Source organism: Sorex araneus, chromosome X, assembly GCF_027595985.1.
Source record: "Sorex araneus isolate mSorAra2 chromosome X, mSorAra2.pri, whole genome shotgun sequence".
In the NCBI taxonomy this organism is placed as follows: domain Eukaryota; kingdom Metazoa; phylum Chordata; class Mammalia; order Eulipotyphla; family Soricidae; genus Sorex; species Sorex araneus.
In genome coordinates this window covers 170,119,666-170,139,785 of record NC_073313.1, presented here as the reverse complement: position 1 = coordinate 170,139,785, position 20,120 = coordinate 170,119,666, and the positions used below count along the sequence as shown (strand labels likewise).

General features: G+C 39.7%; 1 protein-coding gene across 1 annotated transcript in view; it reads left to right on the top strand.

Annotated features, from left to right (window-relative positions):
• THSD7B (thrombospondin type 1 domain containing 7B) overlaps positions 1-20,120 on the top strand; it is a 1,129,969-nt gene that overhangs the window by 638,602 nt on the left and 471,247 nt on the right. The gene's annotated exons all lie outside the window — the stretch shown is intronic.

Genomic DNA, 20,120 nt, shown 5'->3' with positions numbered 1-20,120 from the left:
GATTCAGGTTGAAGGGGCAAGACCAACATTGCCTACAATATGGAGTGTTACCCAATCATTTCTCTCAGGAAAGGGATATATTCCCACTTAGAGTAAGATATCTGAAACACCAGTTTAATTCTGGGAGAACAAGTTCAAAACATGCTATATTCCATCCTGTTTTTTTCTGAGTGCTGCTGTAAGCAATATCACTGTATCACTGTATCACTGTCATCCTGTTGCTCATCGATTTGCTTGAGCAGGCACTAGTAACGTCTCCATTGTGAGACTTGTTACTGTTTTTGGTATATCAAATACGCCACGGATAGCTTGCCATGCGGGTGGGATACTCTCGGTACCTTGCAGGGCTCTTGCTATAAGCAGAAAGTAGCTAAATTCATTAACCTGATTATTTGATTTTTGTTTGTTTCTTTGTTTTGCGGCCACCTGGCATGATTCAGGGCTTATTCCTAACTTTCAGCCCAGGCATTCCTCCTGACAGGACTCGGTGTCCATATGGTATCCTGGAGATGAAACCCGGTCAGCCATATGCACGGCAAATACCCTTCCCTCTATACTCTCACTCCAGCCCCACCTAATTATACATTTATTTGCTTGTTTCCCATTTTCTTATTTAATAATTGTTGTTGTAATGACTCTGGGGTTGCACACATACTTAGCGATGGTCCTTGATATCGGGTTGTGATGCATGTACTCTAGCAGTGGTGGTTATCAGGGGTCACCGTTTCTTAGCTGCAGTCTTTCTAAACATGCTTGCTAGGGTTGTGCTGCTGGCCTATGTGTTTGCCCAATACTTTTTTTTCAGTTGCGGTGTTCACTGGGGGTAACACCATTTATTTGTGGTGCTTGTACATACTTAGTTGCCATAGGCAAGGAATTGTGACATCAGAATTCAAATAACAGGGCATCCAGGCACAAAGAGCAGAACTGCCAGAACCTGGTCAGTACTTAAGATGAACCTGGGACCAAACTCAGGAAGCAATGCTTACAAGGCTCCTGAGCCATCCCTTGGTCCCTGCTCACTTCATTCCATATTTTCATGTTCTCAGTGTACAGACCATTTTCTTTTTTATTTCAAAGCTTAAGTTGGGCCACTCTCCTCACGTTCGAAGGAGTTGCATGCATGAGGGATCCGGTGGAGGAACCCAGGTCTGTTGGACCCGGGGCCGAGATCTCCAAGGCTGCTCGGATTGGAGCTAGGCCTCTTTCATCCCAATCCCCCATTTTTTCCAGTAGCTAAGCAGTCACACCCAGAGACTGCCCCCCACTGCTTCTCTTGCCCCCGCACCTGACTATCTTCACCTGGGGCCCCTCGGAGGGGACTAGTTGCATTTCCTTCCCCCCACACCCAGCAGAACTTCAATAGCTTAAGACCTCTGGAACCCAGCCACAGCCATGCTCAGGCCACTCTCCACACGTTCAGATGAGCCTCACGAATAGGGGAGCCAGCGGAGGAACCCAGGTGTGCGGGACCCAGGGCCAAGATCTCCAAGGCTGCTCGGATCGGGACTGGACCTCTTCCACACTGATCCCCCATTTTTCAGTAGCTAGGCATTCACACCCAGAGACTGTCCCCATCGCCGTGTAATCCCACCAATGGCCAACACCAGAGACTATAAAACTAAGCTCCTGGACATCTAATAGCATAGTTCTCCCTCTTAGAAAACCTGACAAGCTACCGAGAGTCTATTACCCACTTGGGAGAGCCTGGAAAGCTCCCTGTGGCATATTCATAACCAAAATATAGTAACAGATATATACATACCTCTCTGAGAGCCCGACAAGCTACTGAGAGTATCCCGTCATCATGGCAGAGTCTGGAAGCTACCCCTGGTGTATTTTATATGCCAAAACCAGTAACAATAGGTCTCATTCCCCTGACCCTGAAAGAGCCTCCAATCATTGGGAAAGACGAGTAAGGAGACACTGCTAAAATCTCAGGGCTGAGGGAAATAGAGACATTACTGGCGCCTGCTCAAGTAAATCGACAAACAATGGGATGACAGTGACAAGTGTGGGAAAAGAGCTGTTGTAAATTAGGCTGAATAATAGATATAGAAATTAATGCAGAGAACATTAATGCACTAGAAAAACATCTCTTCATGTAGAATATTCTGGTGAGAGAGAAAAAACAACCACCCTGAACATGATCTGGGCAAGGCATTTTTCTTCAAGTACTCAAAATATTCAATCATAAACTTTACTTCAATTAAAGAATATATTTGATGTCTGCACCTTTGAATTTCAACTAAAGTTTCCATGCCGTAATTCCTATCATCGCTTGTATCACTTGTCATCCCGTTGTTCGTCAATTTGTTCGAGCGGGTGCCAGTAACATCTCCATCCATCCCTGCCAGGTGCTAGTGTAGCCCAATGGTGTCTGCTTGTTCCAGGAACATGAAGGGCCTCAAATCGTTCATTTAGGGTCTTGATGAAGAAGTCTGACCATCTTGTAAGTGGGCGACCATGCTTTCTTTTGACATCCCATGGAATCCAGTCAGTAATAGTTCTAGTCCAGTGGTCATCTCTAAATTGCATTATATGTCCAGCCTATCTGATTTTCAACGCCTTGGCAAACAAGACGGCATCCCTAATTTTTGATCATCAATGGAGGTCGGAACTCCGGATTCCTTCTCTCACTTGAGTGAAATGTGATACTCCAAGCATAACTCTTTCGATTCCTCTTTGGGATACCTGAATAGTGTTCTTGTCCTGTTTTTGTAGGGCCCAGGTCTTTGAGGCGTATGTTAGTGCAGGAAGAATGGTGGAGTCAAAAAGATGTGCCCAGAGCCGAAGTTTCTTTGTCCTCTTAATCAGCATTCCATACTGCTCTCTTCCTCCTGCGCAGTTCAGGTGTCAGGTCATTTGTCATGTTGAGTCCTAGGTACACATAAGTGCTGCATTCAGAGATGTTCTTTCCATTGAGGGCAAATGGAACATCAGGAAATAGTCTGTTTCTCATGAACATTGTCTTCGTGAGATTCAGCTACAGTATGACATTTCCACACTCATGGATGAAGTTGGCCAGCATTCGTGCCACTTGCTAATATTTGGTGTTATGAGACGATGTCATCAGTGAAGCAGAGGGGGTGTAGTTGCTGACCATCTATCTTCACTCCCATTCCTTCCCATTCTAGTTGTTGCATGATGGGTGGCACTGAAGTTTTAGTGAAATGGTGTCGCCCGCCAAACCCCCTCTCTTTTACGTCCATGATCACTTCTTTGTTTTTTGTTTGTTTTTGTTTTGTTTTAATTTTATTCAATCACTGTGAGAGAGTTACAAGATTTCATGTTTGGGTTACAATCACACAATGATCAAACACCCATCCATCCACCAGTGCACATTCCCTACCACCAATATCACCAGTATACCCCTCCCCCCACCTCCATGTTCTGATGGTTCACACCATATTTTAACCCCATCAAATATGGTGCGGTGATGATGGAAAATGGGTAGGAAATGTTTACGACCGTGGTCTGGAAAGCAGCCTGGAGCTTTGTATTGCCTTGGCTCTCTTAGAAGGTAATTTAGCATACTGTATCACAAAGTCAAATAAGCAGAAAAACAAACAAAATAAACAAATCTATGTTAGATGCATAAAGTTCAGGCTTTATACCTGTAATTCATATTATGCCTCCTAAGTTCACTGCTAGAATTTGCTAAAAGAAATTATTAATCTCCTTTATTCAATAGTCAAGCAACATTACCATAAATAAATCATGTGGTACACATAGATAATCATGATATTTTAGTCTTATCCTTTGTGACACATATTTGTATTTATTTAATTGTGAATATTCTTTCTTTTCAAGATTTTGTCACTTCTGGATTGGATTCTTTCTGTATCTCTGGAATTATTTGTAGATAATACTATAAAATATAATATAATCTTAACTTGCCTATTGATGTAAATAAGTTGTCTTTCAGAAAACAAATTGTTTCTAATTAGTTTAGTTTTAGACTTTCAGTGTACTTTCTATGATTAAATAGAGTAACTTAATTTTGATGTAGCTAGCATGATATTTAACTTTATTAAACAGTTATCTACAGTTAATAATAATAATAATTTATCTGGCCTCTACTTGGCTTTCATCCTACTTAATATGATCTTAAATTATAGGATAGTTCCAAGAGGATTTTTTTTAAATTACTGGATTAACTAATATATTGGTAGAGTCATAAACTCTTTAATTTGTAAAATTGTGGTTAGAGATAGAGTTAATTTTTAGATCTTTTTGTGTCACCTTGAAACTTATGGTTTTAAAAGAACATCCAATAATTTATATATGGAAAAAATTAAGAGAATATTAGACATATGCTTAATATTAATTAGATTGCTCATGGTTTGGGAAAAATTCTTAAGATTTTTTCTTTCTCCTTTTCTTTCTTCCTTCCTTTCTTTCTTTCTTTCTTTTTTCTTTCTTTCTTTCTTTCTTTCTTTCTTTCTTTCTTTCTTTCTTTCTTTCTTTCTTTCTTTCTTTCTTTCTTTCTTTCTTTCTTTCTTTCTTTCTTTCCTTTTTTCTCTTTTTTTTAATCAAGGAGGCATCCCTAGTGCTCAGGATTTATCTTACCACTGCTTTTTGGGTCACACCTGATGATAGTCAGGGATCACTATTGGCAGAATTTGGGGGACCAGATGAGGTCCTGGGGTTGGATCACTGGCTGGCTACATGCAAGGCAAATGCGCTATGCACTTTATTATCTCTCTGACCCATTTCTGGTTTTTTTAAGAGAAAAAACTGTGATATTCTGATAATGTTTTGTTTGGGGGTCACACTCAGTGGTGCTCAGGGGTTACTCCAGGCTCTGTGCTCAGAGATTACTCCTGACAGTTCTCAAGAGACCAAATGTGGTATGAAGATAGAGTTCATGTTGAGTGTATGCAAGACAAGTGTCTTAACTCCCATACTTTCTAGCCCCACTGCTAATCTTTTCAGTGCATTTCAAAATTAAGTTACATAATAATAGCTTAGATACAGTACAACAGTTGAATTACATGTTTTTGTAGTAAGAAATTAAATTAAAACATAAATGCACTAGCAATAATCGTCCACCCTTTTAGATCTTCCCAAAATAAGTTTAAATTCCTTTGATATATAAGATATGACCATTACAACTTTCTATAAAGACTGTGTAGATGATAATCAGTGTACAAAAACAGACTACTTAAGTTCAGTGGTGGCTTCTGTGGGAAGTGTATTAATTTCATACTTAAGCCAATAGTAAATTCTGCCATTGGCTAGTAACCACAACACTTTTTAAGCACACACTTATTTATAGTAAGTTTAGCACTTATAGTATTCTGTCTTGTAATTATTATGTGAAGTCTTGTAATACATGCATTGTGTGAAATAGTTAATGATCCACCAGCTCACACCTACTATTGAAGAAATCCATCTTTTCTCTTTGAGGAAATCCATCTTTTCTTTTTCCATACAATTTCAGAAACATTTAAGGGAGCAAAAGGAGATAAAAATATCAGCTGATTTTTAGTCCTGTAATTAGATATGATTAATCACCTGGTATTAATCGAAGACAGCAACTACCCACCACCTAATTATTGTCTGTGTTTGGCACCTAAACAGTGAAAGAGCATGGCTTAGGGCAGATTAAATTATGTTGGCTCTGTGAACAGATGCATTCCTAAGAAAAAGAGAAAAAAATAGAAATACACACAGCTACTTTCTTCTTCCAAAAATATGATTTAGGGGCTGGAGGAATAGCATAGCGGGTAGGGTACTTGCCTTGCACACTACCGACCCAGTTTCGATTCTCAGCATCCCATATGGTTCCCTGAGCAGCACCAGAGGTAATTTCTGAGTGCAGAGCCAGGAGTAACCCCTGTGCATTGCCAGGTATGACCCAAAAAAGAAAATAAAAATCTAAAATATGATTTACATGCTACTTCAACCTTCCTAAAAGAGCCAGAGGGTAAAGGGAAGTAGAAAAAAATTGAGACATTGATAGTGTTATGAGAATCTTATTCCTGTGGAAAGAATCAAGAGGTCTCTATCCTCACTGTTTGTGGCAGTGCATTTTGGTGAAATCCAGTCCTACCCAAAACTCCTTTTGTTTTTCCCTAGCTGCACATAATGGTTTGTCCATTATTTCCTGCTTATCTTGCTACTCCTCAAAAATAAAAATTCTAGTTTTCCAGACTCTTGTATGGATGCCTTTTGGTCAACACTACCTCCAGTTAATGTCATGAAATACCATTCCTGAGTTCTTCTCAAACAACTTTATTAAAAATTCCATTCTTTCCACTATCTTGCTCATTACAATGTTATTTTTTCATGGCACTTAACTATTTTCTTAGCTAGAAATTAAATTTTATGTATTGTTGTCTGTGTAAACACCTTCAATTGTGTTTGCCGCAATTAAATTGCCAAAATATTTGCCAACTTCAAGGAATTAAAGTAAAAAACTTTTATATTTTATTAGTTTGCAATTTTCTATGTACTCAGCTGAGAACATTCAAAACGACATTTGGCACAGAAGAAGTTAATTTTGGTGATAAGCAGTAAATCAGAGCAGGTAAAAATTTCAAATCCCTGACCAGCCTGCTTGTGTTTTAAGTCTTCTACTGCTTACTGGCAAAAACTTTCTGTGTTTTTATTTTCTTACCCCCAAAAAGGTGGGGGGGAGGGAGGGATGACAAGAATAACCATTTTAGGATTGTTTTTAAGATAATTCATATAAAGCTCTTGTTAAGTTCATAAAGAATGGTGAGTGCTAGATTTATTTTCTGTAGTATATTGAAGATTATATTCTGAATACTAAACTTTCCTTAGTTCAATGTAATGCAACAATATCCATTTAGAAAACGTAATGCCATCTAATAAATGGAGATACTTTCTTTTAGTATAGTTGAATGTATCAATATTTCACCAGATGAAATTCATTTTCCAGTATTAGTACATTTTTTATAACCCAAAGTCATAAAGACATTACCCTATTTTTTAATTTGGAACTCATTATATTTAAGTTTTCAGCCATTCATTTGTATGTATAACTACAGAGAATTACAATTTCTTTTTTCATACAAATACACTTTTCTATTGATACTCTTGTCTCTGTTGCTCATTTGGTAATTTTAAAAATGGGACTTCACATGATGTTAGCACTATGGCTATAAATATTATGTGAATTATCCTTCAATATTCTTTATGTTCTCATTCAAATGATGTCTTCTCATTTAAATGTTTTAACTTTAAAGTGACATTCCCTGCTGATTAGTGATGTGGAACATTTTCTCATGTGCCTCTGAGCCATTCGGATTTCTTCTTTAGGAAAGTTTCTGTTCCTTTCATCACTCCATTTTTTGATCGGGTTGGCAGTTTTCTTCTTGTGGAGTTCAACTAGTGCATTGTATATCCTTGTTATCAACCCTTTATCGGATGGGTACTGCATAAATATCCTTTCCTATTCTGTAGATTGTCTTTGTACTTTGGTCACTGTTTCTCTTGAGGTGCAGAAGCTTCTTAGTTTGAGATAGTCCCATTTATTTATCTCTGTTTTCACTTGCTTGGACAGTGGCGTGTCAGCTTTGAAGATACCTTTGGCTTCAATGTCATGGAGGGTTTTGCCGACCTTGTCTTCAATGTACCTTAGGGATTCTGGTCTGATGTTGAGGTCCTTAATCCATTTTGATCTGACTTTTGTACATGGTGATAGGTGGGGGTCTAAGCCCATTTTTTTGCATGTAGCTGTCCAGTTTTGCCAGCACAATTTGTTAAACATGCTTTCCTTGCTCCACTTCGCCTTTTTTGCTCCCTTATCAAAGATTAGATGGTCATATATTTGGGGGGATGTGTCAGAGTATTCAACCCTGTTCCATTGGTCTGCCGCTCTGCCTTTGTTCCAGTACCAAGCTGTTTTAATGACTACCGCTTTGTAGCAGTGTTGGAAGTTGGGGAGGTTGATTCCTCCCATTTTCTTTTTTCCAAGAATTGCTTTAGCTATTCGTGGGGGCTTATTGTTCCATATAAATTTCAGGAGCACTTGCTCCATTTCTTTGAAGAATGTCAAGGGTATCCCTATAGGGATCGCATTGAATTTGTACAATGCTTTGGGGAGAATTGCCATTTTGACAATATTAATTCTTCCAATCCATGAGCAGGTGATATTTTTCCATTTCCTCGTGTCTTCTTTTATTTCCTGAAGTAGCGTTTTGTAGTTTTCATTATACAAGTCCTTTAACTCCTTAGTTAAGCTGATTCCGAGGTATTTGATTTTTTGAGGCACAATTGTGCACGGGATAGCTTTTATCATGTCGCTTTCTTCTCACTGACTATTTGCATATAAGAAAGCCATGGACTTTTGGGTATTGATTTTATAGCCTGCAACTTTACTATGCAGATCAAAACAACCATGAGATATCATCTCACACCACAGAGACTGGCCCACATACCAAAAAACAAAAGCAACCGGTGTTGGCGTGGATGCGGGGAGAAAGGGACTCTTCTTCACTGCTGGTGGGAATGCCGACTGGTTCAGCCCTTTTGGAAAACAATATGGACGATTCTCAAAAAATTAGAAATTGAGCTCCCATTTGACCCAGCAATACCACTCCTGGGAATATATCCCGGAGAGGCAAAACAGTATAGTAGAGATGGCATATGTATTTCTATGTTCATTGCAGCACTGTTTACAATAGCCAGAATCTGGAAAAAACCAGAGTGCCCCAAAACAGATGACTGGTTAAAGAAACTCTGGTACATCTACACAATGGAATACTATGTAGCCGTCAGAAAACATGAAGTCATGAAATTTGCATATAAATGGACCAGCATAGAAAGTATCATGTTGAGTGAAATCAGTCAGAAAGAAAGAGACAAACATAGAAAGATTGCACTCATATGTGTGGTATAATGAAACTGAGTTATAATGAAACTCATAATGAAACTGAGAAGTACAAGTTGGCAACGATGCAACTTCTGGCAGATATCTCTCTGGACTTAGTTACTAAAATACTAAAATACAGAAACCCAAAACCGAGAGGCCGCTAAGTGTGGTGACTCGACCTCATACCTCTTCATCCTCAGCAATGGAAAACAAATTATCTAATGCGTCCTTTTCAGCAGGTCTGACTTTAGGGGAGAGACTCTCCAAACAATAATAGTGAGTTTTGTTGAAACATTGAATGCAATCAAAGTGAAAATAAAATGAAATTTATTAGTTACACAGGCAGGGGGGCTGAGGGTGGGGGGGCTAGGGGCGTGGGGGGGGGTTAGGGGTGTGGGTGTGCGGGGTGGATCTATACTGGAATTCTTGGTGGTGGAATATGTGCATCTGGTGAAGGGATGGGTATTCGAGCATTGAGCATTGTATAACTGAGATTTAAACCTGAAAACTTTGTAACTTTCCACATGGTGACTCAATAAAATAAATAAATAAATAAATAAATAAATAAACAAATAAATAAATAAAAATAAAGTGACATTCCCTGGATTCATTTTAGGGATGCAAATCAATTTATGTAACAAACTGCATTAACAGAGAGAAAGATAAAAGATCATTCTCAGATAAAAAGATTTTATAAATTAATTGACACAACTTCACAGACATATGATAAAAATGCTCTATAGGATCTGAAGACATAGTACATTTGTCTTGCATGTGGCCAACTCAGTTCAATTCTCAACACCTCATTTGGTTCCACAAACTAGGTGTAAGCACAGAGCCAGGAGTCAACTCGAGCACCACCACATGTCTCCAAAACAAAACGAAACAAATTTTAAATAATTTAGGAATAGAAAGAATATACCTTACCAAAATAAAGGCCATGTCTACCAAACTACAACATCAGAATTAAAGACTCAACTTTTTGACAAGGGCAATAAAAGGAAAAACAAACTAAAATGAGACTATATCAAATTTTAAAAAAATTCTTAAAGCAAAAGGAACAGCCAACCACAAATAATCGGTCTAGAAATGCTATCAAAAGTAAATGAAGTAGACACTTTTTTCAGAGATGGCATAAAGAATATCAGTGACACATTAGGGTGTTCAAAATCACTTATTATGGAATCAGGTAGATGGCTCAGGGATCAGAGGCATATTCCTCACAAGATCAGGGACCTAGGCTTGGTCCTTTGTTCCTTATCGTATACCAGCACCACTAAATGTATCCCTGGGGACCCTCAACACCACTGGCCAAAGAAGTGCTATAGCATTGGCCCAAACATGGAATAATCCTGCCCAGTGTGTTGAATATCCCTAGCAGGTAACCTCATTGTTCCCGTGCACTACTTGGGAAATCCCCAAGAGGGGGAAAATAATAAGATATCACCTCACACTGGCAAGTTTGGTGTATTTTAAAAAGATCAACAACAGCAAATATTGACAAGGATATTTGAACTCACTCACACCATTGGTGTAGATGTAAATTGGTGTAGCCTTTATGATAAACTCTATGAAGAGTTCTTAAAATTTTTAAACAGAGATAACTATGGTCAGCAAATTCAATTGTAGGTACTATCCAATAGACAAGAAACATTAATTCTAGTATAAGTCAAGGGTAGGAGAGGTAGTACAGGAAGTAAGATCCTTGACTTGCATTCTATGGACTAATTCCTAAAATCACACAGGGTCTAATAACCACCAGCAGCTGTCTCTAGTCAGCACAGAGCCAGGCATAGCACCTGGAACCACAGGCTGAGGCCACAGAACTCTTGCCCACAAAAAGAGTATTTATACTTCAATGTTTATAGTAATATTATTCTCTATAATTAAAGCATGGGATCAACCCACATTTATACTGACAGATGATTTTATCAAGGAAGCATATATTGTGTGTGTGTGTGTGTGTGTGTATACACACAGACAGAGAGAGTGTATATCCGCACCAGGCTGTTTTCACTCGGGGCACAGCAGAGGGGGCGGCTGAGAACTCCCACCCCAATGGACCAAGCCCCGCAGCCAATCTCCACTACCCAACCACTCCACGCTCTGGACTGCTTTATTTTTTCTTTTTAATTTATTTATTTTTTATTTTTTTATTTTATTTATTTTTTTTAATTTTTTATTGTGGAAAGTTACAAAGTTACAAAGTTTTCAGGTTTAAATCTCAGTTATACAATGCTCGAATACCCATCCCTTCACCAGTGCTCATATTCCACCACCAAGAATCCCAGTATAGCTCCACCCCGCCCCCTCACACCCCAACCCCCCCACGCCCCTAGCCCCCCCCCCCTAAGCCCCCCCCTGTGTAACTAATAAATTTCACTTTACTTTCATTTTGATTGCATACAATATTTCAACAAAACTCACTATTATTGTTTGGAGAGTCTCTCCCCTAAAGTCAGACCTGCTGAAAAGGAAGCATTAGATAATTTGTTTTCCATTGATGAGGATGAAGAAGTATGAGGTCGAGTGACCACACTTAGCGGCCTCTCAGTTTTGGGTTTCTGTAATTTAGTATTTTAGTAACTAAGTCCAGAGAGATATCTGCCAGAAGTTGCATCGTTGCCAACTTGTACTTCTCAGTTACATTATATTCCACATATGAGTGCAATCTTTCTATGCCTGTCTCTTTCTTTCTGACTCATTTTACTCAACATGATACTTTCCATGTTGATCCACTTATATGCAAATTTCATGACTTCATGTTTCCTGACAGCTACATAGTATTCCATTGTGTAAATATACCAGAGTTTCTTTAGCCAATCATCTGTTTTCGGGCACTCTGGTTTTTTCCATATTGTGGCTATTGTGAACAGAGCAGCAATGAACATGGAAATGCAGATGTCATCTCTACTATACCTTTTTGCCTCTCCGGGATATATTCCCAGGAGTGGTATTGCTGGGTCAAATGGGAGCTCAATTTCTAACTTTTTGAGAATCGTCCATATTGTTTTCCAAAAGGGCTGAACCAGTCGGCATTCCCACCAGCAGTGAAGGAGAGTCCCTTTCTCCCCACATCCACGCCAACACCGGTTGCTTTTGTTTTTGGGGATGTGGGCCAGTCTCTGTGATGTGAGATGATATCTCATTGTTGTTTTGATCTGCATCTCCCTGATGATTAGTGATGTTGAACATTTTCTCATGTGCCTCTTAGCCATTTGGATTTCTTCTTTGGAAAAGTTTCTGTTCATTTCATCAGCCCATTTTTTGATCGGGTTGGCAGTTTTCTTCTTGTGGAGTTACCAGTGCATTGTATATCCTTGTTATCAACCCTTTATCGGATGGGTACTGCATAAATATCCTTTCCCATTCTGTAGATTGTCTTTGTACTTTGGTCACTGTTTCTCTTGAGGTGCAGAAGTTTCTTAGTTTGAGATAGTCCCATTCATTTATCTCTGTTTTCACTTGCTTGGCCAGTGGCGTGTCAGCTTTGAAGATACCTTTGGCTTCAGTGTCGTGGAGTGTTTTGCCGACCTTGTCTTCAATGTACCTTAGGGATTCTGGTCTGATGTTGGGGTCCTTAATCCATTTTGATCTGACTTTTGTACATGGTGATAGGTGGAAGTCTAAGCCCATTTTTTTGCATGTAGCTGTCCAGTTTTGCCAGCACAATTTGTTAAACATGCTTTCCTTGCTCCACTTCGCCTTTTTTGCTCCCTTATCAAAGATTAGATGGTCATATATTTGGGGGTGTATGTCAGAGTATTCAACCCTGTTCCATTGGTCTGCCGCTCTGCCTTTTTTCCAGTACCAAGCTGTTTTAATGACTACCGCTTTGTAGTAGAGTTGGAAGTTGAGGAGGTTGATTCCTCCCATTTTCTTTTTCCCAAGGATTGCTTTAGCTATTCGTGGGGGCTTATTGTTCCATATGAATTTCAGGAGCACTTGCTCCATTTCTTTGAAGAATGTCAAGGGTATCCCTATAGGGATCGCATTGAATTTGTACAATGCTTTGGGGAGAATTGCCATTTTGACAATATTAATTCTTCCAATCCATGAGCAGGGGATGTCTTTCCATTTCCTCGTGTCCTCTTTTATTTCCTGAAGTAGTGTTTTATAGTTTTCATTATACAAGTCCTTTTCCTCCTTTGTTAAGCTGATTCCGAGGTATTTGATTTTTTGAGGCGCAATTGTGAATGGGATTGCTTTTCTCAGGTCACTTTCTTCTCTCTCATTATTTGCATATAGGAAAGCCATGGACTTTGGGTATTGATTCTATAGCCTGCAACTTTACTGTACGAGTCTATTGTTTCTAGGAGTTTCTTGGTAGAGGTTTTACGGTTCTCTAAGTATAGTATCATATCATCTGCGAATAGTGAGAGCTTGATTTCTTCCTTTCCTACCTGAATGCCCTTAATGTCTTTTTCTTGCCTAATCGCTATTGCAAGTACTTCCAGTACTATATTGAACAGAAGTGGAGAGACTGGGCATCCTTGTCTCGTCCCTGTTCTCAGAGGGAAGGCTCTTAGTTTTTCCCCATTGAGGACAATGCTTGCCATAGGCTTGTGATAAATGGCTTTGACTATATTGAGGAAGGTCCCTTCTATACCCATTTTGGCTAGTGTTTTCATCATAAACGGATGCTGGATCTTGTTAAATGCTTTCTCTGCATCTATTGATATGATTATATGATTTTTATCTTTTCTTTTGTTGATATGGTGGATTATGTTGATTGATTTCCGGATGTTAAACCATCCTTGCATCCCCGGGATGAATCCCACTTGGTCGTGGTGTATGATCTTTTTGATGAGTTGTTGAATTCTATTTGCTAATATTTTGTTGAGAATTTTTGCATCTGTGTTCATCAGGGATATTGGCCTGTAGTTTTCTTTTTTTTGTGGTGTCTTTGTTTGCTTTTGGTATTAGGGAGATATGAGCCTCATAGAAACTGTTAGGGAGGGTTTCTGTTTCTTCAATTTCCTGGAAGAGCTTGAGAAGGACTGGCAAAAGGTACTCTTTAAATGTTTGGAAGAACTCACTAGTGAATCCGTCTGGGCCTGGGCTTTTGTTTTTGGGGAGACTTTTGATTACCATTTCAATTTCCTTGATGTTAATTGGACTATTCAGGTACTCCAGGTCTTCTTGGTTCAGCCTTGGGAGATTATAGGAGTCGAGGAATTTATCCATTTCTTCTAGATTCTCTTGTTTCGTGGCATGGAGATTTTCAAAGTAGTCTCTGATGATCTTTTGAATTTCATTGGTTTCTGTTGTGATGTCCCCCTTTTCATTTCTGATTCGGCTTATAAGGGTTCTTTCTCTCTCTCTTTCTTTGTGAGTCTTGCTAGTGGTTTATCAATCTTGTTTATTTTCTCGAAGAACCAGCTCTTGGTTTCATTGATCTTCTGGATTGTCTTTTGGGTTTCCATGTCATTAATTTCTGCTCTAAGTTTTATTATCTCTTTCCTTCTGCCTGGTTTTGGCTCCTTTTGTTGGTCCTTTTCTAAGGTCTTGAGCCGTGAAGTCAAGATATTTATGTGGGCCCTTTCTTCGTTTCTGAGATATGCTTGCAGAGCTATAAATTTTCCCCTTAAAACGGCTTTAGCTGCGTCCCACAGGTTCTGGTAGCTCGTGTCTTCATTCTCATTTGTTTCTAGGTACCTTTTGATTTCTTCCTTGATTTCCTTCCTGACCCACTCATTGTTCAATATCGAGCTATTTAGTTTCCAGGTGTTTGATTTGGTTTTCTGCATCTGTCCACAGTTGAGTTTTATCTTCAGTGCATCATGGTCTGAAAAGATAGCTGGTACAATGTCTATCTTGTTGATTCTGTTGAGGTATGTTGTGTGGCCCAGCGCATGGTCTATTCTGGAAAATGTTCCATGTGCACTGGAAAAGAATGTGTATTCCTTTTTTTGGGGATATAAAGCCCTGTATAGATCTATTAGCCCTCTCTCTTCTATTTCTTCCTTCAAAGCCAGTATTTCATTGGTGAGTTTTAATCTTCTAGATCTGTCCAGAGGAGACAGTGCGGTGTTGAAGTCTCCAACTACTATTGTGTTGCTCGAGATGTCCTTCTCGAGGTCTCTTAGCAGCTGTTGTAGGTATTTAGCTGGTCCCTCATTGGGTGCGTAGACATTTAGGAGTGTGATTTCTTCCTGATGTACACATCCCTTGATTAATAAAAAGTGGCGTTCACTATCCCTTGTAATCTTTTTCAACCTGAAGTCTATGTTGTCTGATACTAGTAAAGCCACCCCGGATTTCTTGAGGGAGTTGTTTGCTTGCAGGATTGTTTTCCATCCTTTGACTTTGAGTCTGTGTTTGTTCTGGCTATTCAGATGTGTTTCTTGCAGGCAGCAGAATGTTGGGTTGAGTCTCTGAATCCATTTTGCCAGTCTGTGTCTCTTAGTTCGTGAATTCAGACCATTGACATTAAGGGAGATTATTGTTATGGGATTTTGTGCCCTCTTTGTGCAAGGGTTTGTTGTGCTTGTAGGGGTTGTTCTTGTCTTACAATAGCCCCTTTAGTGCGTCTTTTAGGTTTGGTTTTGAGTCTATGAAGTTCCTGAGCTGTTGTTTATCCCCAAAGTAGTGTATGATTCCTTCTAGCTTGAATGAGAGTTTAGCCGAATAAAGTATTCTTGGTGAAGCGTTGATTTCATTGAGTTTTTTCACTATATCCCACCATTGCCTTCGAGCTTGGAGGGTTTCCTCTGATAGATCTGCTGTGAGCCTAAGGGGTGCTCCTTTGTATGCGATTTCCTTCTTGGACCTTGCTGCTTGGAGTATTGTGTCTCTCTGGAAGATGTCCATCATTGTAACTATGATATGTCTTGGGGTTTTTCTGTTAGGATCTCTTTTAGCTGGCATTCTTCGGGCGCCTTGAATCTGGATGCCTGCATTGTCCAGCTGTGGGAAGTTTTCCGCAATGATTTGTTTGACTGTGTCTTTTTCGTTGGGGTTGGTTCCCTGTGGTTCTGGTAGTCCAATGATTCTAATGTTGTTCCTCTTGAATTCATCCCCTAGGACTCTGATTCTGGCTAGAGCTATTTTGAGGTCTCTTGCCATGGTTTGATGTTGCCTGTAGGCCTCTTGCAGCTCATCTTCAAGCATACTGATTCTGTCTTCGGCTGCAGTCATCCTATTGTTGAGGGCAGCCAGAGAGTTTTTGATTTCATGTACGGAATCCTTCATTTCTTTTTGAAGGTTTTTTATTTCTGCTCTCATTTCTTCCCGTATTTTGTCGGCTGTCTGTTGTATTGTTTCCGCCAGGTCCTCCTTGAAGTTGTCCATCTTTGCATTGAGTTCATTGAACATGTTGAGGATTTCAAGTCTGAATTCTTTCTCAGAGAGGTCAAGTTTGTAGGAAGCGCCCATTGAGGTTTCCGGACTCCTTTGATCGTCCTCTGGTTGCAATGGGGATTTTCGCTGTTTCTTCATGTTGTTTGTGGTGATATGAAAGAGGGCCCTTGATGATGAGTGTCCCTGTTTCCTTTTGTTGCGAAAAAGGATTGTGGATAGGCTCAGTTAATAGTGGTTGGCTTTTTACTTGCCGGTTGTAGAACCTGGTCTCCTACTGAGATGTTTCCTTCAGTTCTTATGTGAAGTCTTGTGGTTTATTGTCCTACTGCTTGCGACTAGCTAGGATGTTAGTCTTGGATAGGATGTTGAGGAAACTACTTGCCGCCGGCAATGAGGCCACGCCCACTTTTCTTAGGCCACGCCCTCTGGTGGTTAGGCCACGCCCCTTTCCCACAACCCGACAGCGGTCAACGTGCTGGGGGTGACTGGACTGCTTTATAAGACACTTCCTACCCATTTTCCATAATTACCACACCATACTTGATGGAGTTCAGACAGTAGGGGTATATTCGATATGAAAAAAAAGCAGTAACGATAGGTCTCATTCCCCTGACCCTGAAAAAGCCTCCAATCCTTGGGAAAGATAAGTAAGGAGAAGCTGCTAAAATCTCAGGGCTAGGACAAATGGAGACATTACTGTTGCCCACTTGAGCAAATTGACAAACAACAGGATGACAGTGATACAGTGATACAGTGATCTTAAAAATGTGCCTATCAAGGTGAAAGGCTGGGGATGGGGAGAGGCAGGGTGGTTGGTATGACAGAATCTGGGAACATTGGTGGAAGCAAGAAGACCCTAGTGGTGGGATTGATGCTAGAGCATAATATGTCTAAACCCCAACAATTAATAGTTTCATAAATCATGGCGCCTGAAAATTTTTTTAAATGTAAGATCTGTACACCAGATTTGCCATACTTGTCTGTGCTATAAAAATATATAGTTTTTTAAAAATTAATTTAATTGGGTTGTTTTTGCAGAGTTTATTTTTTATTTATCTTATGATAGTCCCCCAAAACTTTAATATCACAATCTATATTAATTCTAAAGGATTCCTTGAATCTCATGCTTAGGTACACCAGTTTTACGTGTGAACACAGTGGAAAAGTAATTTAAAAATTAGGGGAAACCAAAACAGTAGGTCAGATAGATAGTAAAGGTGTCAATATGTTGCCTTGCTCAGAGTTTAAGCCCCATTTCACCCTGACACCCCTTGTGGTCTCCTGACACTAGGAACCTGACCACTACCAGTGATCACTAAGCATAAAACTAAGAGTTAATCATAAACAGGGCTGGTTGTGACCACCCCCACCCCCACCCCCAAAGATTGTATGTGTTTGAGTCATTGGAAGGGGTGGTATAATTAGAACATAGCAAGATCCTTAGAGAAAATGGCCAAGCAGTACACTTTACTCTCCAATCTTCTCCTGTAAGGCAAAGAGTTGTGGGATACACTAAAGTTGCAAGCTGTGCATTTCTGAGTTGCATCTTTATATACATCTGCTATGATGCAAAAGTTTGACCAAGAAGTGGTTTTGTCCTTTTTGCCACTATAATGCTAGTCATAAATGGTAGATTGTCTAGACCCATGGGGACATAAAGTGTTCATAAATTAGGCATTGGAGATTATTTAAAAGTATTTTTTCATGGGTTTAGACCTTGACCTGACACCATGCACAAAAGTCAGATCAAAATGGATTAAAGACCTCAACATTAGACCACAAACCATAAGGTACATTGAAGACAAGGTCGGCGAAACCCTCCACGATATTGAAGATAAGGGTATCTTCAAGGGTGACACGGAACTAAGCAATCTAGTAAAAACAGAGATCAACAAATGGGACTACATTAAACTAAAAAGCTTCTGCACCGCAAAAGATACAGTGACCAGAATACAAAGACTATCCACAGAATGGGAAAGGATATTTACACAATACCCATCAGATAAGGGGTTGATATCAATGGTATATAAAGCACTGGTTGAACTCTACAAGAAGAAAACATCCAACCCCATCAAAAAATGGGGCGAAGAAATGAACAGAAACTTTACCAAGGAAGAAATACGAATGGCCAAAAGGCACATGAAAAAGTGCTCTGCATCACTAATCATCAGAGAGATGCAGATCAAAACAACTTTGAGATACCACCTCACACCACAGAGACTAGCACACATCCAAAAGAACAAAAGCAACCGCTGTTGGAGAGGATGTGGGGAGAAAGGGACCCTTCTTCACTGCTGGTGGGAATGCCGACTGGTTCAGCCCTTCTGGAAAACAATTTGGACGACTCTCAAAAAATTAGATATTGAATTCCCATTTGACCCAGCAATACCACTGCTGGGAATATATCCCAGAGAATCAAAAAAGTACAATCGAAACAACATCTGCACATGTATGTTCATCGCAGCACTGTTTACAATAGCCAGAATCTGGAAAAAACCCGAATGCCCCAGAACGGATGACTGGTTGAGGAAACTTTGGTACATCTATACAATGGAATACTATGCAGCTGTTAGAAAAAAGGAGGTCAAGAATTTTGTAGTTAAGTGGATGGGCATGAAAAGTTTCATGCTGAGTGAAATGAGTCAGAAAGAGAGAGACAGACATAGAAAGATTGCACTCATCTATGGTATATAGAATAACAGAGTGGGAGACTAACACCCAAGAACTGTAGAAATAAGTACCAGGAGGTTGACTCCATGGCTTCGAGGCTGGCCTCAAGTTCCGGGGATAGGTCAACTCAGAGAAGCGATCACCAACTACATTGCAGTCGAAGGCCATGTGGGGGAAGGGAGTTGCGGGCTGAATGAGGGCTAGAGACTGAGCACAGCGGCCACTCAACACCTTTGTTGCAAACCACAACAGCTAATTAGAGAGAGAAAGCAGAAGGGAATGCCTTGCCACAGTGGCAGGGTGGGGTGGGGGGGAGATGGGATTGGGGAGGGTGGGAGGGACACTGGGTTTACGGGTGGTGGAGAATGGGCACTGGTGAAGGGATGGGTTCCCAAACTTTGTATGAGGGAAGTGTGAGCACAGAAGTGTATAAATCAGTAACTGTACCCTCACGGTGATTCTCTAATTAAAAATAAATAAATTTAAAAGTATTTTTTCAAAGACAAGTTCAGTATTCATGCCTAATAGTGTCAGAATACTGACGTTTATCCTAGATAACCAGCTCTTGCCTTCTGCCCCCAACCTGTCTGTGTATATTGATTAAGAGATGGCATTGCCATGTATTTCCACTGTAGTGTTGATTAACAGCATAATTATGAGCCCAAAAGCAGGCAATCACTAGGCATTTCATCTGCTGAGTAGCAAAGGCCAGAAGAAGAGAAAATAATTCCTATTATTTCAGAACGCATAGTCAAAAGAAAATACAAGTTGTCCTTTTATAAATAGTGTTAATCTTCCTAGTTTATAGTGCACATTTCCAATTATACCACTTATGATATATTTAGCTAGAGGGCAGGTTGCATTTTTAAAATCTGTTGAGTGCAATAATGACTTAGCTACTGCTCATTTGTTTTCTATTGCTTAGTTAAGCATGCTGCATGTCTTTGCATTTCATTTTTCTTCCTTTCCTTCTTTTCCCTATATATTTGATGAATAAACTATGCTGACTTTTAATGTGCCATCACTGATTGTTTGGCCTGGAGGTTTTTCAAAACATACCGGTGTGTCAGAGTCTGATTTAAACTGTTTGATTTGGGAAACAGACTGTACAAGCATTCTTCGAATTTCAAAGATGAGCTAGGTTTTAAGAACTATTTTGTTAGAGAAGACAGGACAATCAATTGTGGGTGATGTTAGTTCTGGAATTTAAAGAGTAGAAGGGTTAGTCTCAAACACTTTCAATGTCTGATTGCTTTCCAAATTGTAGATGCTTTGTAGTGAGTAGTATTAAAATATAGGAAGA